The sequence below is a fragment of the Myotis nattereri genome (assembly GCF_964212035.1).
Source record: "Myotis nattereri genome assembly, chromosome: 13".
Lineage (NCBI taxonomy): Eukaryota > Metazoa > Chordata > Mammalia > Chiroptera > Vespertilionidae > Myotis > Myotis nattereri.
In genome coordinates, this window is record NC_138088.1 from 51,283,850 (window position 1) to 51,308,800 (window position 24,951).

Below are 24,951 nucleotides of genomic sequence, written 5' to 3' on the forward strand. Positions count from 1 at the left end.
CTCCTAAGCTATATCCTAAAATAACCTCGCGTAGTATGATACCGTGTATCACATGAGGTTCATCCCCCTTCCCCTTGCCATCCCTCCTGTACTCTCAGGGCTTGGCCAAGTTCACCGTTTCTATGAATGGACGCTGAGTGATTCTGTAGACAGAATCATGTTCTTGTCAAAGGTATGGACACAATATCAATGGCTGTGTTGGGATCTTCCCCCACTTTTGACAACCTCCCGACTCCTCTCGGTTTTGAAAAGACAAAAGTAACAAAAATGATTCTCTCTAAACGGTTAGCACAAATGTATATGGAATGAAAATTTAAAAGCCTTTTTTTAGATGTAGTTATTTGACTATTGACTTTTTAAAAGTTTTATTGAAGTGCAGTACTCAGATCTTTAATGGAGAGGTGGGTGGACTTTTACCCACATCAGTATAGTATAGAATGGGTTTCAGGTACTTGTTCTGTAAAGGGCCAGATAGTGAGTATTTTAGGCTTCGTGGGCCATGCAATCTCTATGGCAACTACTCAGCTCTGCCAGTGTGACGAGAAAGCACCCAAAAATAGTACCTGAAGGCATAGCTGTGACTGTGTCTCAATGAAACTTTATAAAGTCCGACAGTGGCTGGATGTGGCTCAGGGACTGTAGTTTGCTTTTCCTGGTAAAGAATATTAGCAACTTCCCAGAAGCCTCTTTGTTCTCTTCCCAGTCATCCTTCCCGGGCCTCCAGTAAAAATTCTCACCGAGGAGTAGTTTTAGCTCTCCTCATGGATGAGTTTTGCCCGCCCTTTAGCTTCTTAGAAATGGAGTTGTACAGAATATACTGTCTCATGCCTGGCCCCACTCAGCACCATGCCTGTGTGTAGCAATAATTTGCTTTTTCACGGCTGCATAGCATTCCACGTCGGAATAGGGCACGTTGCATGTAGTTTTTCTGCGTTGTTGGATATTTGCTTCCAATGTTCTGCTGTTAGGAATAAGCCCCTCGTCACACTCCCCCCACACCTGTTCATACACAGGAGTTGACTTGGAGAGGCGCAGGGCAGTGTGTGTGCTTAGCCTCACATTGACCTTTCGACAGAGACTTTGACACTGGATTTCAAGTGTTATCACGGAGATGCTCTGCATGGCGGTTGTTCGGTATGTGAGGGATATTTATGAGGAGGAGCAGTAAGAGAAGGCTCCTTTGCCCAGAGTCCAGTACAGGCCCCTGCATGTAGTGGTTTGGCCCCTGCCTCAGCTCCTAGGAGCTCCTCCCACCGTCTCCATTAACCTGGGGGAGGTTTAGCAGGTTGGGGGAGGGGTTTAGCAGGTTGGGGGGAGGTTTAGCAGGTTGGGGGGAGGTTTAGTAGGTTGGAGGGGGAGGTTTAGCAGGTTGGGGGAGGTTTAGTAGGTTGGAGGGGGAGGTTTAGCAGGTTGGGGGGGAGGTTTAGCAGGTTGGGGGGAGGTTTAGCAGGTTGGGGGGGAGGTTTAGCAGGTTGGGGGGAGGTTTAGTAGGTTGGAGGGGGAGGTTTAGCAGGTTGGGGAGGTTTAGCAGGTTGGGGGGGAGGTTTAGCAGGTTGGGGGGAGGTTTAGTAGGTTGGAGGGGAGGTTTAGCAGGTTTGGGGGGAGGTTTAGCAGGTGGGGGGAGGTTTAGCAGGTTAGGGGGGAGGTTTAGCAGGTTGGGGGGGAGGTTTAGCAGGTTGGGGGGGAGATTTAGCAGGTTGGGGGGAGGTTTAGCAGGTTGGGGGGGAGGTTTAGCAGGTTGGAGGGGGAGGTTTAGCAGGTTGGGGGGGAGGTTTAGCAGGTTGGGGGGGAGGTTTAGCAGGTTGGGGGGGGGAGGTTTAGCAGGTTGCAGGGCAGAGGTGGGCCCACACTGCAGATTGCTCGGAGGGAGGCTCTGCAAGCGATTAGGATCCATGTTTAGGCACTTCTGTTGCCTCCCTGAGGAGAGCTCTCCCAACTCTCTTCCCCTCATCATTATTCCAACCCCAAGAGCAGGGTTGTAAGCAAGGTCAAGACCCACGATGTTTCCCTTGGTTTTCAGAAGGGCTACTTCAGGACCAATTAAGCCTTTGTTTTAAGAGTATTTTGGCCGAAGGTTGATGTTTTAACACCAAGTCAGATGTGACTTAGGAAAAAAAATACTCCGCACGCAGGAAAAACAAACCAAGTAGACCTTTCTTGGTTGTTTTTCTTTTAAGATGTGAAATGGCTTGTGTGTGTGTGTGTGTGTGTGTGTGTGTGTGTGTGTGTGAGAGAGAGAGAGAGTATGCTGCACGCACATGCTTGTGTGTGTGCAGAGACAACTAGGAGAGGATCCAGAAGAAATGGACCATTTTATTTGTTTAGACAGCTGAGCAGTGCAGACCTTGCTGTGGGTGTTGTCTTCCCTCTTGTCCTCAGGCTTGCAAGTTTCCTTCTGAGCTGGACCAAGGCATCCCCCTCCCGCTTGGTCTCAGAGCTCCTCTGCCATGATTCAGGAAGGCCGGAGGGCCCTCTTCCAGGGCCTGGGTGCTTTGTGGAGCCCAGGAGAGAAGGATAGAACTGGAGAGTGTCCTTGCCCCCTTTTGGCCCCTTATTCCTGGATGTGAACTTCAGTCTGCAGGCCAACGCTCTATCCACTGAGCCAAACCAGTTAGGGCATCTGGATGTGAACTTGACGTGTAGTCTTGTCTGTGTCTTAAGATTCCCAAGGTGCTATGGCTTGGAGTCCATCTCTTAGACCAAGTAGACCCTTGGCACTTGTGCTAAAAGTATCCAGAGATGAGTAGCAGTGGATGTGAGCAGTGTTTGTGAGGGCTCCTGGCATAACTCCAGGTCACGTTTCAGGTGTAGTATCTTGTGTTCTAAGCACATCCTCATACGTTCCCTGGCCTTTCAGTTTTCACGAGGATTTGCTCTCTCATCTGAGGAGCAAATTTAGGCTAAGTAGGAGAACTCCCAGAAGCAGATTCCGTTCTTGGTATAATCACTTCTCACTTTTCCTTTAGACCCATTGCCATGCCTGTCGGTGAGGTTTCATCTCCATTTCCCACTAAGAATGAGGTATAGTATGTGTGTGTGTGTGTGAGCACACGTCATTTCACTAGGGTAGTTGGATAAAGCCCATGGATGCCAATGGACTAATTCGAAAGGTTCCTTCACTTGTTACAGCGTTGCTTTAGTCTATCTAATTTAAGTCCAAACCTCAGAATGCTCATTCATTCATTCAAAGATATTTATTGTGCATCTACTGTGTGCCTGGGGAGTTCATCAATGAGCAAAACAGACAAAAGCCGCTTGCTGTCTCCCAGTGATGTTTTAGATATGGGTTTCTAAGCACCCCACTCCCCTTGGTCCGATTGAGTGGGTTTCAGGCACAGTCAGGGGGTTGCATTTTTAATCAGGGTTCTGATTTTCAGCCTATAAAAATTTGAGACTTGCTGCCCTAGAGTCTCCTGAAATCTATCAATTAGTCGTTTATTGGCTGCTTAGTCATTTTCACTTGCTGAATAAAAATTGAGGGCTGGCCGATATTTGATTGGGATAACTTTTTCTCATTGAGAAACTAGACTGCTCTCAGTTTCCCAGGAGCTTTTGAGGCCTTTCCTTCTCCTTTGGGAGGTGAAGAGAGTCAGACACTTTGCAAGGCTTGGGAAGACCTTCCATTGTTTATGGAGAGTAGCTTGGACGACAATGTGCTTGGGCTTCGGGGTCAGAGGCAGTAACAGTGGTTGAGAGTAATAACAGCTATTGCTTATTGAGTTCTCCCTATGCACTGGCTGTTAAGTGCTATATGTGAATTATTTATTGATTCCTTATAGTAACATGGAAGGAAACTGAAAAGGTGTCGTTACACTTTTACCATCATTATTCCATTTTGTAAACGAGGAAACAGAGTCACAGATACTCAAGGTATTTTACCTGCGATCAAGGAATTGGGAATCAAACCCCAGTAGTCAGACTGGGGAGAGATTGTGCCTTACAGCCTCCTGCTAACCACTGTCTGCTCAAAACGATGTGTGAGAGGATCCAGGGTTTCCTAAAGCCGTGGCCGCCAACCAGCTCGCTGGGCTGTATGCACAGGAGTCACCTGGAGTTGCTAAAAATGAGAGAACCTGGGTTTCACTCCTCAGAGAGTCCCATTCAACGGACTAGGGCAGTGTTTCATCAACCTGAGCAAGCGTCGCCTGGAGGGTTCCTTAAGTTACAGATTGTGGTCCCACCCCCAGAGTTTCAGGTTCTGTAGGTTGTAGGTCTGGGGTGGGTCCTGACATTGGCAGCTTAAACAAGTTTTCTTTGACGTCGATGTCCCTTATCTGGCGACAGCATGTGCGAACCGCTGGACTAGGTAGGGCTGCACATTACAATCCCGTGGAGAGCATGAAAACCAGCGCCTAGACCCAGGCTCCGCCCCCGCCCACCTGGATTGGGGTCTCTGCGGGGCGGGGACTGGGCATCCCTCTTTCTAAAAAGCTTCCCAGGTGATTTTACTGTGCATGGGGTCGAAGAGCAGTGGTCTAGGGGATCTTGGGCTCTGGCCCCCTCTTTGGATGAATGTGATGCACGGGGTCTCCTTGGAGAAGAAGGTTTGTAAAGTCCTTGTTTGCTTGTTTTAGCTTGGCTGTCTTTCCTTGGGGGAAAAAGTCTGGTTATGTTCAGAGTTCTAAAGGATGTCTGTTCAGTGCAGGAGCCTCTAGTTCAGTGGTTCTCAACCTTCCTAATGCTGCGACCCTTTAATACAGTTCCTCACGTTGTGGTGACCCCCAACCATAAAATTATTTTCGTTGCTACTTCATAACTGTCATTTTGCTACTGGTATGAATCGTCATGTAAATATCTGATATGCAGGATGTATTTTCATTGTTACAAATGGAACATAATTAAAGCATAGCGATTCATCACAAAAACAACATGTAATTATATATGTGTTTTCCGAAGGTCTTAGGCGACCCCTGTGAAAGGGTCGTTCGACCCCCAGAGGGGTCGCGACCCACAGGTTGAGAACCGCTGCTCTAGTTTGAGAACACTGCATTCCTAGGTGAGCAGGGATGCTCAGTGTGCCCTGAGTGAGAAGCAGTGAGAGAAGGTGGGCTTCTGCGGTCACACCCAAGGGGCTAAGGAGCCTGACGCTCAGGCCAGGTAGCCGACTGCTGCTCAGCGGCCAGGTCACGCCACCGTGCAGGTTTGGGTGTAGCAGTGGCAGGGTGGGGCCTGAGATTTGCATTTCTAACACTCCCCAGGGGTGCTGATGCAGCCAAGAGATAGGGCAAAGGCTGAGTCCATTTAAAAAAAAATATTTTTATTGATGTCAGAGAGGAAGAGAGAGAGGGAAACATTGACCGGCTGCCTCCTACACTCCCCCTACTGGGGATTGAGTCCACAACCCTGGCATGTGCCCTGATGGGGAATCGAACGGTGACCTCCTGGTTCCGAGGTCGGCGCTCACCCACTGAGCCACAGCAGCCGGGCTCAAGTCCGTTTTGAAAGGCACGGAAACTGAGCTGCAAAGAGGCGAATTGGTTTGTCCGAGGTCTCCCAGCTTGGTGGAAACACGGCCAAGACCAGAATGCAGGAGTCCGACGTGGCTTTATGCCTCCTTTCAGGGAGAAGTTATCATCTTGTCTACTAAGCCCATAGGAGATGCATTACATTGGCCAGAGAAAAGAAAACAATCTGCTTTTGCTGTTCTAACTTCTATCGTTGTTTTAACTTCTATCTGTTCTAATTGTGTTTGTGTGAGTTGAGATATTTGCATCTGTTCCTTCTCCGCCACGGTAAGGCACGTGGGGCCCAGCCTGCATGGTTTGTGAGAGGGCTGGTGGGGATGTAGAGAATGTCTGGTGGTCCTGACTAGACACCCGGAAAGAATGGAAACAACTGTTCTGTCAGCCACATGTGCCCCCCTTATGGCCACTGCGAGTGCTGGAGAGGCCTGACCTGGGGCAGTCAGCTGGGGGTGTTTGGTTTTTAAAAAAATATATCTTATTGATTTTAGAGAGGAAGGGGGAGAGAGAGTTAGAAACATCAGTGATGAGAGGGAATCATTGATTGGCTGCCTCCAGCACGCCCCCTACTGGGGATCGAGCCCGCAACCCAGGCATGTGCCCTTGGCCAGAATCGAACCCAGGACTCTTCAGACTGCAGGCTGACTCTCTATCCACTGAGCCAAACTGGCTAGGGCTGGGGGTATTTTCTTTGTAGCTCTACTTTATAAGTTACACTTGATCACATTTACTTTTTCTGAAGTCTCTGAGGATCAGGGGGCCATTTAGCTCAGCACAGAAATGTCTGACTGGGTTGGTTGTGGCTGACGTTGGCATGCTTAGGCAGCTTAGCACTTCATTTGTTTCTGGACCTGGGCTTAGTTGCATGATATGAACTCCTGATCAAACCAGATAAGTGGTTGCAAATTGTTTTTCTAATGGTTTACCTTGAAATCCCAGCAAACTCTTCAATTACACAGAAATGATAGCTGGCCATTATTTTTTTTCTTTTTCCTAAAATAATATTTTTATTGATTTCAGAGAGGAAGGGAGAGGGAGAGAGAGATAGAAACATCAATGATGAGAATCATGGACCGGCTGCCTCCTGCACGCCCATGCCCCCTACTGGGGATCGAGCCCACAACCCGGGCATGTGTCTTTGACTGGAATGGAACCTGGGACCCTTCAGTCCACAGTCTATCCACGGAGCCGAACCAGCTAGGTCAGCCGGACCCTTATTTCTGAGGGTTCCACCAAAACCACTGGGTGCTGGCAGTGTGTTTCATATTTAAAGAACGATAGATTGAAATAGAAATGAAATAGAAAATGAAAAATGTATCAAGCTTAAAAGTAGGTACCTGTGCTCTACAGGGGCAGGCAAAAGTAGGTTTACAGTTGTGAGTATGGGAAACGCAGAGGGGATTCTTGTATTTGTTATTAATTATTGAATTGTTTATTTGTATTACAACTGTAAACTTACTTTTGCCACCGCTGGATATCTCTGTATCTTTAACATGTTATAAAAAGGAACATGAGAGTCAAACAAACATTTGTGGACTCGCTGAAGCATCTTCGCAGAATCCTTGGTTTTGTTAGGGATATGCAGCTGGAGAAACACTTGGTCCTGCCGGAAGCTCCTAGACGGCAAATGGGCATGTCTTCCGAAGTGGGGCCTGGATGAGGTGGGATGGCTTGGTGCGGCGTGTCTCAGCCTCAGTGCTACTGGCAGTTTGGGCTGGTGATGCTTGGTTGCACAGGGGACCGTTCCGTGCATTGTAGAATGTTTGTCTATCCTGTCCATGCCACCAGCACCCAACCAAAATGTGACCACCAAGCATGTCCGCCGGGGGTCCACATTGGCCCTGGTGGAGAACAACTGGCTTAGCACAGCCATTTAAAGTGTGTGCCTTGCCGTGGAGGCTGTAGTACATCACCTTTGCATTTAATTAATTAATTAATTTTCAAATATATTTTTTTATTGATTTCAGAGAGGAAGGGAGAGGGATAGAGAGCTAGAAACATCAATGATGAGAGAGCAACACTGATCAGCTGCCTTCTGCACACCCCCTACTGGGGATCGAATCCACAACCTGGGCATGTGCCCTTGGCCGGAATTGAACCTGGGACCCTTCAGTCCACAGGTAGATGTTCTATCCACTGAGCCAAACCAGGTAGTGCTACTTTTGCATTTTAAAGGGTCAGGTACAAGAGGAAGTGGGGGGTTCAGCTTGTGCTTCTGGAGCCGGATTTCCTGAGTTTGGGTCCCAGTTCTGCCCTGCCTCAGTTTCCTAACCTTATGAAATGGGTGAAGGGTAGTACCTGTTCCCAGCAGGTGATTGGGAGTTTAAATGAGGTGGTATGTCATGAGGCGGGCAGTGCAATGGCACACACAGGGTGCTTGATAAATAAATGCAAGCCCCTGCTTTCACCCTTGAGTACTATGTGAAGCACTTGCTCGCAGATTTAGAAGATGCCTTATCCCGACATGCATTGTATATTTTTTATTTCCTGTCAAGAACATCACAGATGATAAATTTGATAACCTGGACCATCTTTGCTGGTGTAACAAAGATTTATGACTCCTGTTGGTTGCTGTTTGCATTTCTCTCATGTCACTTAAAAAATTCTGCCTGGTCCTTGCAACGTTTGACTAGAATATAAGCTCTTCTGAGATTGTGTCTTACTCATCTTTTATATAGCACTGTGTAGGAATGCCTAGGACACAGTAGGTGTACAACCAGGGGCGTGAGTGTGTTCACATAATACACACTGTGGGCAGAAATGGGAACAGAGTGTATAACTGAGATGGAGTTGGGTGTGTATTAGAGTTGGCTTCTGCATTTTTCTCATAATAGCCCCCTTTCATAACATGAGAGGCCAAAAATAATAATAATAAATTTTTTTTTTGGTGTTTAACCAAATACTTTGAGGTAGACCTTCAGTCTCTTTGTTAACTTGATGTTCTTTCCCAGATATGTCATATTTTAGTTTCGGCTCTCCTTCAATGCATGAATTTGCACCCTATTTTAATGACTGTGGCATCACTCAAACCATGGTGTTGGACTGGTTTGTCTATAATAATAAAACCGAAAAAAATAAAAAAATAAAACCGTACTATGCGTATTAGACCGGACAGATGAATGACCTTCTGGATGTCCTTCCGGACGATCTTCCAGACGAAGCCAGGGCTGCGAGGGCCGAGGCAAGCCACAGTGGCCGTGAGGGCCGAGCCCCTTGCACGAATTTCGTGCATTGGGCCTGCAGTATTTATATGATTGTCTTTTAGTGTTGAAAATGTTTGGAGGTTAGTTGTTTTTTTAAAGCAACAATAACTTTAAAAAAAACACATGACAAGTTGTGTTACCCATTGGATCATAACATTTTCTCAGACTTTGACCATTGTCATTAATTCCTGCAAAGGACTTCCAAAAATTAAACAAATGTTATACTACATGTGGGTGGATGAGCCTACACTAGCAACTTCATTCCTTTCTGTTCCCATACCTTGTGCCTCCCTGCATTTTGAGGTTGCGATGAGAACCAGAATAAATGGCTTTGCTTGAGGACCGGAAATTGTCCAAGGCTTGATAATGGATGAGCGTGTGCTGGTAGCCCGTCCGAGTGGAGCTAGAGGATTCTTTCCACAAGGGCTTTGGTGCGGCTGCTCTGTGGGGAAGATAGTCTTGTGTCAATAGTTTTTAAGTTGATTCAGTAAGCATTGTTGATGATTGAAATTGAAGAATTGTGAAGACAATTCATCTTGAGGAACAGAGAGCATCGAGTGTGAGCCGGGCTGCTGGGAGCCGACATTGACATACGGGCCGTCATCAAACTAATTGTTGTTTGAATTACCTGTTATGATCCGATGACAAATCTGCCTTGCTCCTGCCACTGGAGCAGAAAATGTAGCTTGAATTGGCGTGATGTTAGCAAGTGTAAACTGTACTTCAACAAGATGGATAAACCCAATTATGGGGCAGACCTGTAGAGAGAAAATCCATTTAAATCTCGTAATGTTAAGCAGAGCTGTGTTTAATTCATTTGGACCAATTTGGGAATGATGTATGAGTGCTGGTGGACATTAGTCAAAGGGGGGACCACTGGGGGGAAGGATGCGCCTGTGCTGCAAGCCACCCCGGGAGGCAGCTGGGGTGTCGCCTCGGCAGCCTGCGCTAATGGCTGGGAAGGGCAGAAATGACAAAACGATGGACTGACTGCCGTTGGGCGAGCAGCGCTGTGTAAACGAACCAATAAGGAAAACATATGAAGCAGAAATGAGACGAGGTGTTTTTCCTAAATGCTATTGACAGTCTAAAATAGAAAGGAAATTTGAGGTGCCTGTTCCGTGTTTCCAGCCCCTGATACCCTTATGGGTGTTCAAGCCTTGTGACAGGAGGCCTGGGAAATGGTCTTTATTTTTGCTTAACGATGATTTAAGAGAGAGAGAGAGAGAGAGAGAGAGAGAGAGAGAGAGGAAAGGGACAGTTAAATTTAAATCGATCAGCTTGGGGTCTTTGATTCTCTATTGGAAAGCAACTAAGAGGGGATTATTATTCTGAAACATGTATATGATTCATATTTGGAAGCTTGGAAGGTCTTGTGTGTTTAATAAAAATTTTTATTTTTTTAAAATATATATTTATTGATTCCAGAGAGGGAGGGTGAGGGAAAGAGAGATAGAAACACCAATGATGAGAGAGAAGCGTTGATTGGCTGCCTCCTGCATGCCCCCTGCTAGGGACCGAGCTCACAACCTGGGCATGTGCCCTTGACCGGAATCAAACCCGGGGCCCTTTGGTCCGCAGGCCGATGCTCTATCCACTGAGCCAAAAACTGGCCAGGGCAAAAAATTTTTTTGTTCCTATTTTTTTCTTTCTCTTTTTAATAGCTATTGAGTGGTGACTTGGCTTTGCATGTTGCAGGCACTCAGTATATACTGACTAGATGAATGAAAACATTGAACTTTAGAGAGGTAAGTTTCACGGCTAAATACTGGTGTTTCCCACACTTCAAAGTCATTAAGTGTAAGTGCCTTGTATCCGTTCACCAGTAGTTTTCAGTCCCCAAAATTTTATGATTTTATGTAAAGATCATTTTACTTTTGCCTCTCTAGTGTTGGGTTTGCTAAGGAAGTTCTTAGAAGACTATTAATATTAACTTCCCTTTATTTTGGGAGGAGCCGATGAAGTGCCCCAGTTATTTAGTCTTTTCCTTTCTGGTTTGGGGGCTTGCTTTTATTTTGTGGCATGGACTGGACGTGGAGACTTTGCCTGTTGAAAGGAGAATTGAAGAGGCTGGGGTGCAGGAGGAGCTTGGCAGGGGACCGCCATGACGTTCCTGGGTGTGCACTCTTCCCCCAGCGCCCAGAAACCTCACCATTGGGACTGCTGGGTGTCAGTGAAGGTCAGAGCCCTGAGAGCTTTTCTGTGACTGGGGTACAGTTCATTGGATGGGGTGCACTTAGTGTCCATTCCAGGCACGTCTTTTCTCCCAGAGGCAAATTGGGTTGGAGTTTACTTTCTGGCTTTTTCCAACTTTCAGCTCAGTTGAAGAGTCAGTGAGGGGATGATGATAAAAAACAAAACAAAACTATCATTTACAATAACGCGTCCACACTGACTTCCGAGAATCTGAGTGTGCCAATCTAGTTTACCAGCAGAATCCAGGTAAAACACACCTTGAGGTTATTTAAACGACCATCTCCAGCAAAACCCACCCGCTCGGTTAGCCCTCAGTTTGATCTTGCCAGACGGTAGACCTCCAGTCAATTGAGAACAGGGAATGTGATTAAATGGATTTGGAGGGAACATGGAGACGTGCTTCTGAACCTGAAGGTCTCTGTGTTGGGGAGGGCAGGCACATCCCTTGCATTCCCTGAGTTTTCTGGGGTTCTGTCTGGTTTGGCTTGAAAGCAGTGGTCAGATTTATACTCCTGAGGGGCAGTGTAGACGGTGTGAGTGGGTCAGGCAGCGAATAAGGGGGTTTCTGGAGACCAGACTCTTAAGGAAAAGAAAGTGTCCACTTTGTGGGTACAAAGGCCTGTGTGTGCTAGGGGTACATCTTTTCAAGGCCTCGAGGGGTGTTTCCTTGATCAGTTTGTTGCTTTCTGGCGTTACAGCAGAGCTTTACATTCCATCTTGTAGAAATGTGTGCAAGGAGGAATTTTTGTTCTTTTGACTAGAACCTAAGACTTAGGAATTCTTAAAATATGACACAGAAATGAAATAGTGAGGTAATTACTCTTTAGCTTAGAATTTTCCGTGGAATTAAAAAAATGCGAGTGCAGGAGGTAGCAAGTTCTAAATCAGGGCTTTATTGACATAGGGAATCTATAAGACTCAGCTCAGGAGTGTTTTGGGAGTCACAGCCTCCTGAACTTGGTTCTTGTCCTTAATATCAGAAAGGAGCCTGATCGTGTGGCTCATGGTTGAGCGTCGACCTATGAACCGGGAGGTTTCGGTTCAATTCCTGGTCAGGGCACATGCCTGGGTTGTGGGCTGGCTCCCCAGTAGGGGGCGTGCTGGAGGCCGCCGACCAGTGATTCTCTGACATTGATGTTTCTCTCTCCCTCTTCCTTCCTCTCTGAAATCAATAAAAAGAAAAAAAAAAAAAAGTCAGAAATGAACCTCCCCGTTTTCCTCCTCCCGGTCTTTAGTCGCTCAGTGTTGGTTCTGGGGTCCAGCAGCTTTTGTGTCTTCATCATTGTTGAAGAAACCAAGACTTGCCCTGTTGACTGAAAAAAACTCACTGAACCAGTGTACACCAACATTTTTCCTGAAAGGGAACTTAAAGGAAGTTTTGAAATTGCCCCTCAGCCAACAGACGTGTTTACCAAACCGCCGGCTTTATGCACTTTATTTTGTTTTGTGTTTTTTAAAAACACTTGCCACTGATGTCACAGTTTCATTGTGGTGAGTGAAAGCAGATGACACGTCTCCCCACCGAAGGGCGGCTTCGTGAAGCCATGTGTATCGGAAGAAGGGGCGCTCGGCTTCAATTCTCGGGTGAGGGAAAGGGCTGAATTCTGTGGGGTAGGCCTCTTCCTTTGGAAGAAAGGTGCCCCCCCCCCCCCCCCCCCCCCGCAATAAGCTGTGTTTTGCTTGGGTGGTTTTTCAGGTGGGCTTAATTTCCCAGTTTATCCCTATTAGAAAATACATGCTGATAGACATTGCCCCACAAATGTGCTACTCCTGGCATGATTTGGCCACTTTATAATAATTTTAGGAAAAGCACCAAGATTTTTTTTTTTTTTTTTGTAGATTGGGTTGAGTACCCTGCCCTCCGCAACTGTTGATTTCACAGTCATAAGTAATAAGAGAGTTGGTGTTTTCTTCCTCCACTGTTATTGGAATTTTGGGCCAACATTGGCCCAAGTTGGTCTCGTTACTGGAATCTTGGGGCCCTGGTTTGCATCGCAGTGCAGGGAGCCCGACAGCGACTTAACATGTGACGGGAACCAATGATGTAACGTGTAGAAAGTACAGACACAAAACCACATACCACATGCAAAGCAGATCTGGTTTTGATTTCGGTCTCAGTGGTTCTGTTATCGTTCTTTTTCTGTGAGAGTGGATTTTTATCTTTCGGTCTGACTTCTGGTTCGGCTCCTGGTTTGTGGTTTCCATTTGCTATCACAGCTCAGAGCTTCGGCTGCTTGGGAACCGAAGTGATCAATGGCCTTGGAAGTCCGAGGAGGGGGTCCCCAGGATGGCATTCCCCCGGAGTATTGAGACGGAGGTCTCCTGATGGTGCAGGAGCCTCAGCTGTCACACGCTCCGCACCTGGGCTTTCTTCTCTCTCTTTCTGTGTTGCTTATGTAATGCCTCGGAGGACTATTTTGGAAACATTCTAGACCAACTTGTGATTGATCTTTCTGATCTGTGTATTTCCTGAGTCCCCTGCCTTTCTCTCATCTCCTTTGGCAGGAAATGTTTTTTCCTCATTAACTAGTTTCCAGGTCAGAATTTTCCCATAAAGTATGAACTTTTCTTTAGTCCAGTGTCCTTTAATGTATTTATATTTCTTTCCTTTTTATTGAATGTATTGGGGTGACGCTGGTTAACAAAATGATAGGGGTTTCAGGTACACAATTCCACAATACATCACCTGTGCACTATATTGTGTCCACCACTCCAAGTCAAGTCTCCTTCCATCACCATTTATCCCCCCTGTACCCTCCTCCACCTTCGTCCCCCGTCCCCCCTCCACCCCCTTCTCCCGCCAGCAGTCACCAACCACACTGTTGTCTGTGGCAATGAGTTTTTTCTTTTTTGCTCAGTCCTTCCACCCTTTTTATTTAAAGCTGAAAACTTTAAGTTGGGCAAAATACTTAATTGCTCTGTTCTTTATATTCTCGTCTGTGAAGTATGGGTTTAGTAATAGGACTTGTCTCCTCTGTGGGCTGTTGTCAGCTGTGAGAGGGGCTAGTCCAGTGACTGGTACAGGAGAAAGGTTTCATGACAGCTGGTCACCTTGACAACACTGTTAACTACACTCTTGCCAAGTTGACAAGCTGGTGATATATTGTGTTGCATATCTTTCTGAGCTTTTCTTTGCTGCCCCCCCCCACCCCCCCGGCCCCCAATAGTCCGGTTCTGAGTTATTTCTCTCGTGTGCGAGTGGGCAGAATCAGGAGGCTAGAGGACCCTTTGAAAAGCGCTAGGGAGAGAGAGCCTGTGTTGCAACATAATTTATCTCCGGGGAGGACAGACACAAAACCCATCGGGGAGACTGGACTTCGAATTATTCAGCCTCTGATGGGCATGAAATTAGTGACAGCAAGGACAGGAATTTGTGGCTTTTTGGTTGTAATGTCTGTTCTTTTCTTTGGGTCCTTTTCTATTGCTTAGAACTTCATTAAAAAAATAAAAAAGATTTAAAAAGGCATCCTTTTTGGTTCTTGAAAGGCAGGGGGCTGGCTCCTGGCTTGCGAACCTAGTAACACTTACTTCTTTCTTTATGAGGGAGTTTCCTTGGCCGCTGTGGTCTGGCTATTGTTTGTCTGAATTTCTAATAAGCGTGTAACAGTCCCCTCCTCCTCCAATTTGCTTCAAAGACAAGCAGCCCTAGTTAGTGGGTTACTGGGGACAAGAGACCTTAGGAACCTGGGGTTGGAAGCCAGCTGCTCAGGGGCCTGTGGGTGCCTGCGCCCGTGGAGGAACTGCCGTTGAGTCTGTGCCCACAACACAGGTCGGCTCGCTGGAACTTCTCTGTGGGGCTCTCCTGGGCAAGACATCAGTTAGCGGACAGCAAAGTCAGGCCTGTTGGCACTTCAGCGTGGATACCAGCCGTGCAGTCAGGAGCTTGTCCACAGTGATTTATTCTCAGTGGTGGTTACGAAATGACATCGAGTCTCCCCATCGACTTGACGGCAGACACGGTTTCTTTAACACCCCCGGTTCTGGAAGGTGCGGTTCAAACCTGCCTCATCTGCAGAAGGCCGGACTCAAACACTGCTTGGAGGTCTGTGTGTTTTCATTGCTCTCTTTCGTTAGCTTTCAGAGGCCAAGATGGAGAGAGCTGGAGTGAAATAGGAGGAATCAGGGAGCAGTCTTAGCCAACAGACGTTTTTTAAATCCTCACTCCCCTCTCTGGCTTGGGGAGGTGTAAAACAATAGATTAGTGTGATTATGCCCTCCCACTCAGCCAACCCTCTCCCCCCCCTTAAAAAATAGGGTTTGTATTTCAGCAGGCTTTGTTCATCAGAAAGCTATGGAGTTTATTTTGGCGTTGGCCAGACCTTTTGTGGCTGCTCAGTGGCCTTAGGCTGTGGAAGGTGCCTTCATTTTCCTCCCCCTCCCACTGAAGCCTGTCCCGGGCACCCTGGTGGATCGCGGAGCTCTGAGCCAGAGCAGTGCTGCGCCTTTTGCATTGGTTAGTTCCTCTAAGCGATGAATACGCATCAGATATGGCTTAATATTCTTCATCTAATGCAGTGGTTCTCAACCTTCTGGCCCTTTAAATACAGTTCCTCATGTTGTGACCCAACCCTAAAATTATTTTCGTTGCTACTTCATAACTGTCATGTTGCTACTGTTATGAATCGTAATGTAAATATCTGATATGCAGGATGGTCTTAGGCGACCCCTGGGAAAGGGTCGTTCGACCACCAAAGGGGTCGCGACCCACAGCTTGAGAACCGCTGATCTAATGGTTTTTCCCTCCTTTCCCTTCTCCCCTCCACCTCCCTGTAAAAAGAAAAAGAAAATAACAAAACAAAACATGAACACCAATAACAAAACTATTTCCCCATGTGGCCCTTGGTGGGAGACATTTTCCTCAGGGAGGACTTGGCCATTGGGTCTGGCCGTGGGGCAGAATTAATTCAGGGAGAGGATGAAGCGCCATAGTTACAGTTACAGGCTGGCAGCTCGGAGCACTGCTGGGCCTGCCACAAGTGCTCAGGGCGCGGAGAGCTCTCTGCCCGGGGACTCAGCTTGCTCATCTGTGAAATGCGCCAGAGGATGGAAGCCACAGTGAGACCAACCCTGAGCCATCAAAGTGCTGTTTTAGTTGGACCTGAAGTTTTTGCTGTGAAAAGGGAAGCGTTTAGGCTGATGGACGAGAGCTCTGGCCCTCGCATCCATGAGACACACACGGGCCTCACGTCACAGCCGTTCATTGCGTGGGGGACCTTGGCCATTTTTGAACCTCCCTGCGTCTCAGTTTTATCTGTGAAATGGGGATACACCGATCTCAGAGGATTCACTGGGGCAAGACACATACAGGTCCAACGCAGAGGCCAGCACTGGGCGGCAGTGGCTCCTTTTGTTTAAAGGGGAATGTGCTCCTCGCAGGTTCTGACTGGGCCTGGGGTCCCTGGCTCGTTTTGCTGCTAGTGAAGGCAAGTGGATAGACTTTGGTGGACTTCATTGTGTCGTTTCTGGTTAAATTTCCTTTGCTTCTCAGAAGCTATGAGAGATGAACTGTGTTCTACTTGTCTGACAGAGATCCAAATAGGGCTTTGAGATAAACTTCAGGATTCTTCCATGGAATATCGCAAATTCATTTGCTACTCACGTTTTAACTCATTTTAGCAATCCCCTCCCCCCAACACATATGTAAACACACACATTGATTCCTTTCCTTTTTCTTGTATTACTACAAGGATCAGTTTCTTCTGGCCTAATTCCAGAAACAACACGCCTGTCTTTTTTCATCGTTGAGGAAAAACAGTCTGAAGGCACCATAATTCCTTAAATTGGATTTCGGTTCTTGATCCCCTTATGTTCGGTAAACAGAGTGTTCGATGGAACATCATTGTTTGGGAGCACGAGGCTGGCAGCCTTGCAGGGGGGAAAGGCACCATGTTGGGACCTCCTGGGGTGAGGCTCTGGGTGGGGTCCCCTAGACGTGGAAGCTCCCCTTCACCCAAAATGCTGGTGGAAGTCGGGAGGGCTGCCTGGTACTGAGCAGAGCTTAGCTGAGGAGGGAGCCTGCAGTTGTGTGTATGTGTGTGTGTGTGTGCGTGCGTGCGTGCATGCATGCATGTGTGTGTGTGTGTGTGTGTGTGTGTGTGTGAGAACTCTGTTAGTGCCATAGCAGCTGCCACTTGCAAGTATTGGGATTTCTATATTCAAATCAAAGGCACCCAGAAGCAAAGATAAAGGGAAGGGGGCAGTGCGATCTTCACAGATGGGAGAATAAAAAAATGGTAGGGGGAATATTTTCTGGGTAATTCCCCCCCCCCCCCCAACTCGCATCCACTGCATCCTCTCACTTGGTGGGTAGGCTCTGGTCAGGCTGCCACAGTTTACGGGGCAGGGGACGGATGACTCACCGAAAGCAGCATGGAAATGTCTGGGGCAGGTTCTGACTTGCTTGGGGAGTGAGTCAGCCAGTGTTTCTGGGGTCCTCTCTTCCCCTCTCGCCTTTCCTCTTTTCTTTGAGTGAGTTTCACTTTGAGAGAGCAGCAGGCTTGGCACACACTTACCCAAGACCTGATTAGTTCCTGAAAGAAGGCAGCGAGTTGATTGCTTACAGAGATGATGCAAGCTTTGCTCTGGGGTACATCAACTTGGATTTCTCATGCTTTATCTTATAAAGCCTAAATTAACAGCTGGTTTGGTTTGAGTTCTCCGGGATCTGACTAAGGGATTAGAGTCCATTCTCAAGTGAGTCAATCTAGTTTAATTTATTTCAGGTCTATCAGAAAAGATCAATCAAAGCTCTTTTGAAAGTAAAGCTATAATCGGCCTGCACACTTAGAAGTCGCTGTGGTTGCGCTTGGTGTTTCTCTCTGGTGGAGCGAGGCTCGGGCTGTGGTTAAGAGGGAGTATTAGAGCATGTCCCCCGGACCTCCCTTTCTGGGGGCCTCCACTCCTCCCCGGGACGATTTTGAGAAGGTGCCGTGTTCAGGAACCCCTCCTCCTAGGTCTGCACTGACCTCCTGCTCCCTGGTCTGTGGGGATGCTGGGTGCCTGGTGTGGAAATTTCTAGTTCAGCCTTGCTTAATACCTGGACCAGAGCAGATCCAGCCAGTTTTATGTCACTGATTTTGCTCCAGGGCTTGCTCTCACAGAAATTGGTGGTTGAAGACATGCATTGAATTCTTTCCCCCCCAAAATGTCTGCAGGGAGGAATTGCTCACATAGTTTGTGAGGCGGAGGTGAAGCTTTCTCAGCTATGGCTACGCTGAGGTTTTGTGAGCACCGGAAGCAAGCGCCCGAGTTGCCCATTTCTTTTGTGTTTCCATTTAGGAAATATTTACTGAACGTTTATGCAAGGACTAGTTTAGATGCGCATGATATTCTGAGAGAAATATCGAGAATAAGGGAGTGCGTGCAATCTTAACTCTAGAGTCAGATAGATCTAGCCGATGGCTTAGTTATTTTTGTGATTTTGTGTGACCTTGAGCAAGTATTGCCCTACACTTCAGTTTTCCTGTCTGTAAAATAGGTTTAATACAAATTGTTGCAATAATGAAATGAAATAACATTGTGTCTTGTGTGTGTGTTTTTAACACAATAACAATACTTTGTCATTCTAGGGGAGATAGCAGGGTGCTGAAGCTTCCCCCGTCCCCCCTAAAGGCATTCAACAGAAACAAATACTTATTTAGGGTGTGCAGTGTGTTCATCGCTCTGGGGGCGCCTAGATGTAGTCCCTGCCCTGTAGGGATGTACATCTGTTGGGAAAGAACACGTGGCAGAATCACATGACCAGAACTGTGACTCCCTCTGTCTTATGTACCACTCACCTTGGCCTAAGGAATGCTTTTGTCTTTCTTCCATCTGACTGACTCACAATGATGAGGGCCAGCCTATCTGCCCCTCCATTAATGCTCCCCATAGGTCACTCACCTTCCATCGCTCTTCCTTCTGGTCTACTAGGCTTGGGCCTTAGCATTACCGTTGGCGCCCATGTGTCTGGCCTCAGGTTTTCTAACTGTGATATGGGGATGGCATTATTCCATAGAGTGCATGGTAAGGAAGGGAACAATCACATCTTATTATGATGATGTTTTAATCCTTACTCTAGGATATTTTTTTCCATTGACTTCTAGAGAGAGTAGAAGGGAAGGAGGAGAGGGGGAGGGAGGGAGGGGGAGAGAGAGAGAGAGAGGGAGAACAAGAACATCACGTGAGAGAGACACATCAGTTGGTTGCCTCCCACACGGGAACCTGCAACCAAGGTACCAGTATGTGCTCTTGACTGGGAATGGAACCCGAGACCCTTCATCCACTCTAACCACGGAGCCAAACCAGCCAGGGCGACAATCGCATTTTTGAGGTTCTCTTGTGGTTCTTTCGTGTGTAGGAACTTACGCTTTGTTTATTCCATAATAACTACAGAAAGAACCTTAATCGCAGTAGAAAAAGAAAGAACAGATGTTGTCTGTTGAGCTCTCACTATGTATCAGTTTCTAGAATATTTTGAATGCTTACGGGAGTTTTATCCAGATGAGAAAACCGAAGACAGTTAGGGGACTTGCCCAAGGGGACATGACTCGGGAGTGGCTGACGGGGGTTTGAATCTAGGCCCAGGCTTGCTGTGAGGTGGCTACACTGACATGGGAACGGAGGCTGCTGTGAGGCATGGAGCGGGGCCTCTTTCCTGATTCTGGTGTAGACTCTGAAGGCGAATGAGAATCGTTTTGCCGGGGAGCAGTTGGACGTGGGCACCCATGTCTGCCTCTAGACCAGCAGCGTCTCTTCTTCGCTCCCCGGGCCAGGGGGGATCTGGGGCTGGGCTCCTCTGGAATCCCTCTGTCTGGCATGAGTGGCACACGCTCTGCTCAGGAACCAGTGGGTACCTTTCCAGGCTGAACGCACCTGGCGCAGGTGAGGCTTCCGCAACCTCCCCGGTGTTCTCCTCCACAGCCCCTCCTTCCTGTCTCTGCCTCTGGGGTTAACCATTAAAGAAAAAAGCCAAAGCACTTTGGGAAGTCGCCTGCTGGGTGTCTACTGTGTCCTAGAAACTGTCTTAATTCATTTCCCCTTTATTCCTACTTGAATAGAAAGCAAAAAAAAAAAAAAAAAAAATTGATAGTCGATGCTAATAATCGTGGCATGTAATGTAATTGGAAGCGTTTCGTTGACATGAGCGCGAGTTTCCGGCTTCGTCTCCAGGCTGGGAGGTAGCACTAGACTTGCCTCGAGTGTCTTGTGCAAGCCTTTGATGCAGGTAGACCGTATTATAAACCCGCGCGTTGCTATGGTGAGGATGGCAGTCACTGCTTGCTGTGGGTAACCTTTCCTACCTTCTTGGACACTGTTTTAAAACACAGTGGCGTGATAGCATTTCATTTAATTTGGACCGAGTTGGGGTAGATGAATCAGGAGATGAGGGCTAACATTTTTTTGAGGTGATGCTTTGGGGGGATTTCCGCTCTCCTAGCGCGGTGGAATATTTTGCAAATTGAGTTTTCTTATTATTTATTTAGAAATATGTTTTCTAATGGGCCGGGTGAGGGGGGATGGTGGTGGGCAGAAGGCTGGGCTTTCTTCTCTTCTGCCTCCTTCCTTCCCTGAGCATTTCTGTGAATCTGTTGGCTTTGATGCCCAGCAGCTCATACAGTGAAATGAAAGTCGGGTTGGCATGAGATGCAGAAATGATTATTCCTGGTAGTGTGTTCCCATTACTGTTAATAACGTAAAGACAATTGCCCGCCTCTCAGGACTCCTGCACGCGGCTAAGGGACAGTTATTTGTCCACAGACTCGGGGACTGGAGTGTTTTATTAGTGGTTGCCCTGCACACCCCCAGGGTAACTCCGATTACACATAGATTTATTAACTTTTTCCTGTTGCTCAAAGGGTAACTCTCCCCTTCCCCCCCTATTTTTACTTAGGCTTTTTTAAAAAAAATTATAATAGAGAATTTTTAAGATGACAGCTTATAGTCAATGGTTTACAGTTAATATTATTTTGTATTAGTTTTAGGCGTACAGTGTGGTGGTTAGACTCGAGGGGTAACTTTTACATTCCATCCATTAAATCTCAGAGCAGTTCAGGTTTGCAAAACTCATCCCCTCCCCTCTTTTCCCGGTCATGCATTCCCATCCCTTAAATTTTGGGGCAAAATACACAATCCGAGCATCTGAAAGGATGTTAAAAATTAAGTTGTCAGCTGTTTATGGTTGTTCTTTCACGGTTCCAACTCTGTTTCTCTGCTTTAAAGTGGGAATATTTTCTTATCTTAGTGGGGTAGTTTTGAGTGTCACAAGGGACAGAGTTTGATGGGAACCTCTGGGGGAAAACAGTGTTAAAGGGAGGCTTTTAAATTTGAGACCATTCAGTAGCTTTTGTCACTCTGAGTCTGAACCCCAAAGCTGCCTCTCCAGGAACCCGCAGGCTCTGGAGTACCTGCCAAATTGGGGGTCTCAGAGCTGTGGCCACCTGGCTTCTCCCAGCACCTTTGGGACTCAGTTTCCCTGTCTGGGAAGTGGGGATGCTACGGAGATATTGCTAATGGGGTACACAACCTGTGTACGGTGTGAGGATGGTTCATGAGTGGTTCCCAAGGCAGGAGGCTCCTCCTCCAGGGTAAGAAGAGCCACAGGTGCGTGTCTCCCATCAGGGGGCGCAGGCTGCAGGGGCAGTGACGGCTCTTTGGGGACCAGGCTCTTCGAGGTGGTCCCCTTCACCCAGCCAGGGCTGCATTACATCTGGAGCACAGTTGAGGTGAGCAGCCACCTCCCTTCCTGGGGAGACTTCTTGTCCGTGTGCTCAGCCACAGCCCACTCCCTCCCTTGTGCCCACTGGGGAGGGGGTGTGCGGGGAGAGGGGCTGTGAGGCTGTGCAAACCCAGCCTCCGGCTCTCACCTCCCCACCCCGCCCCGCCCCGCCCCGCACTGAGTGTGGATTCTGCCTCTGGTGCCCACGGAGACCTCACCATGAAGGCGGTGAGCCCACAGCAGAGGGGGTGGTAGGGCCACGGGGGATGGCGTGCCACGGAGGGGAGCATTGCCCAAAGCCGGCTGCACGTAGACCTCAGCGTGAGCTGCTGGTCTCTGCATTCATGTAGAAGTCTTTCCAGAGTAACCTCCCGGCGAACAAGCGTGTCTGAACAAGAGCCCGTTGTTCCCTCCAGACCTGTTGCACGGGCAGGGCGGGCAGGACGCAGACGCGGGAGGCCGTGGGTCAGGCCTTGGATTCCGAGGGCAGAGGGCCTGCTGGGGTGGGTCTGGCCCGCTCCCTCCTGGACTCCCCTGCCAGGCCCAGGGAAAGCGCTGCCCGTCCGTCCCCTCGGGCGGTGGGATTGGGCAACCCGGAGAGCAGGAAATGCATGTCGGCGGCATAGATTTCATTCCGCACACCACCCTCGCTCCTCTCCCAGCCCGGGGAGGGAAATGTGCCCTCCGGGAGACACCCAAACCCCACAAAGAGACCTTTGTTGGAGCTGGAGGTGAGAATCTGTGGGCGTAGGGATTCCTGGGTTCGGGTTCCAGCTTCCTGCCAATCGCCCTGGCGCGGGGCTAACATTTCTGGAATGAAAAGAGGCGCAGCCTGCCCAGCAAGGCCTTCGGGAGCGAGACGCTGCTGGGCGCTGAGATGGCCTGGGCCCTGCCAAGGGCTTGGAGCTGCGAGGAGAGGAAGTCCTAGGACCCAGGAAGGCGGGGAGGTTGTTGGAGGAGCCTGAGGCGGACTCCAGGCTTCTGTCTGGCCCCCGGAGACCTCTCCGAAGAATAAACTCTGAGGTTCTGGAATGAAGTGTTACTTGGTTATCTCCTTCGCGCTTCCCAGGCCCCGTTCCGGGGACTCTTTCTTACCTGGCTGCCAACTGAGATTCTTTCTGGGCCCTCCCCCGACCCCATCGGCTGAACCAGAATCTTCTGGGGCGGGACCTGGGAGTGTGTCTTAATGAACATGCTATAGAAATGCTTTTCGCCGTGTGCTGTCTCCTGCGTACGCCCTGCCTCTGGCCTGGTGCCTACATGGTGAGGTTCCTCAGAGCATACCTGGGCCTGGAGTTGTGTGTGAGCCGTCCCACGGGGCCCTCAGCACTAGGCACGTGGTGTCCGTGGGTTGGTGCGACTCACCAAGAGAGGACTCACCAAGAGAGAGGGCTCACCAAGAGAGGACTCACCAAGAGAGGGCTCACCAAGAGAGGACTCACCAAGAGAGGGCTCACCAAGAGAGGGCTCACCAAGAGAGGGCTCACCAAGAGAGGGCTGCAGGATCACACCTCCTGCTGCGCAGGCTCTTGTAAAACCTCGGATTCCTTTTTTGGAAACAATAGCTCCACTGAGCTATTTACAGACCATACAATTCTCTTATTTAAAGTGTATAATTTAGTTATTTTTAGTGTATTCAGGAGGTGTGTACTTCTCGGCACCTCTAATTCTTACCTTATTCTCCTACTTATCTAATTCTCCTACATTGTCATCGCTCCCGAAAGGGAACCCCACTCAGTCCTTCCTCCGCAGCCCCTGGCAGTCACCCATAGGTAGGCCTCTTCTTGACATTTCATACAAATGGAATGGTCGAATTCATGGCCTCTTGTGCCTGGCTGCTTTCACTATGCACAATGCTTTCCAGGTTCCTCCTCGTTTTAGCATGTATCAGTTCCTCATTCCTTTTAGATGGCTGAATATTATTCCATTTATGGATGGGCCACATTTTGTTTATCCGGTCCTCAGCGTTTGTACGGGCCTGTGGTTGTGTTTCTCCAGGTATATACCCATGCGTGGGATTGCTGAGTCATGTGATAACTCTATGTTTAACTTTTTGAAGACCCGCCAGACTTTTAAAACCTTGGCTTCCGTGTGTGCCAGTTGTGTTGGGCAAGACAGCAGAATGGGACTTTTGTTTGCCAGAGACGATATAAAGATTGCCTGTAAAAATAAAGCAATCGTGTAAGTCTCCACCCCCCCCCCCCCTTTGCTGTAATTGGATGGACACCCATCAGTTACATTCCTGTAGCCCAGGGTGCCGACCCTGGCTGCATGACGCAGTCACCGGGAAGCTTCTAGAAAATAAAAGCCTCATCTGCAGGTCACTGAAAGCGGAATCTACCTACTGGGGTTTCAGCCTGGTTTTTCACAAATTGGTGTTGCCCATTTCTCTCCTCCTCTTCCCCATGGGTGAGCAGAAAAGGCAGAGATGGGTCGTGCAGACCAGAAAGAATCTCGGAAGGTCACAAACACTCTCTCTCATGAGGAAGCCTGGGCTGCTGTGAGGGTATAAATGGGACCCCGGGACTTGGGCAGGTCACGGGAGGAGCTTGAGAAGTGTGACTTGTGGCTGGGATGGAAATGAATTCCTCTCATTGCAAAGTTTGGCTGTAATTTTTTGGAGGGCCTGAAAGATCTTTTTTTCTTCATTTAATAAATTATATTAAAAAAGAAATAATGATGGTTAACATTTATTGAAAACTTGGTGCCCAGCATGGGCCAAAGCATGGGATTTGTAGCTATATGGTTAATTAGGTAATTTCCTCCTGCCCTCCCACTATTGGGGTGACTCAGTTTTGGTAACTGTACACCTTTGAGGATCACATATGGCTGGTAGAGTGTTTCTCAACCTGGAGCAAACCTCAGTCTAATGGGGGTAGGTTGGTTCCAGTGATTCTCAACCTTCCTGATGCTGCGACCTTTCAGTACGGTTCCTCATGTTGTGGTGACCCCCAACCATAAAATTATTTTCGTTGCTACTTCATAACTGTAATTTTGCTACTGTTATGAATCGTAATGTAAGTATCTGATGTGCAGGATGTATTTTCATTGTTCGCGACCCACAGGTTGAGAACCGCTGTAGACAGATCACAGGCCCATTAGCGTGTAAAAAAGCAGATGGAAAAATTGTGCTTCTCTTGAATCGAGTCAGGGTATTTTGTTTTGAAATTTGGAATAACATTAAGGGAGGATTGGCAAGGTGTTTTGTCCATCCGAAGGGCAATGGATTGAAGGCCTGGAGACTCACAGTGAGATAGGGAGATAAGGCGATGCCATCTGCTGATAGTCACTTTCCCACTCCTAGAGGCCAAAGAGGAGCAATGTTGGCCTCATGGGAAGGGGGTTGTAGGTCCCTTCCCGGAATGGGTTGACACCGCTCCCCCAAGGAGATGTG

The 24,951-nt window shown here is 48.1% G+C and overlaps 1 protein-coding gene across 20 annotated transcripts in view; it reads left to right on the top strand.

Moving 5' to 3' along the window:
• TCF7L2 (transcription factor 7 like 2) overlaps nt 1-24,951 on the top strand; it is a 197,184-nt gene that overhangs the window by 15,774 nt on the left and 156,459 nt on the right. The window lies entirely within an intron of this gene.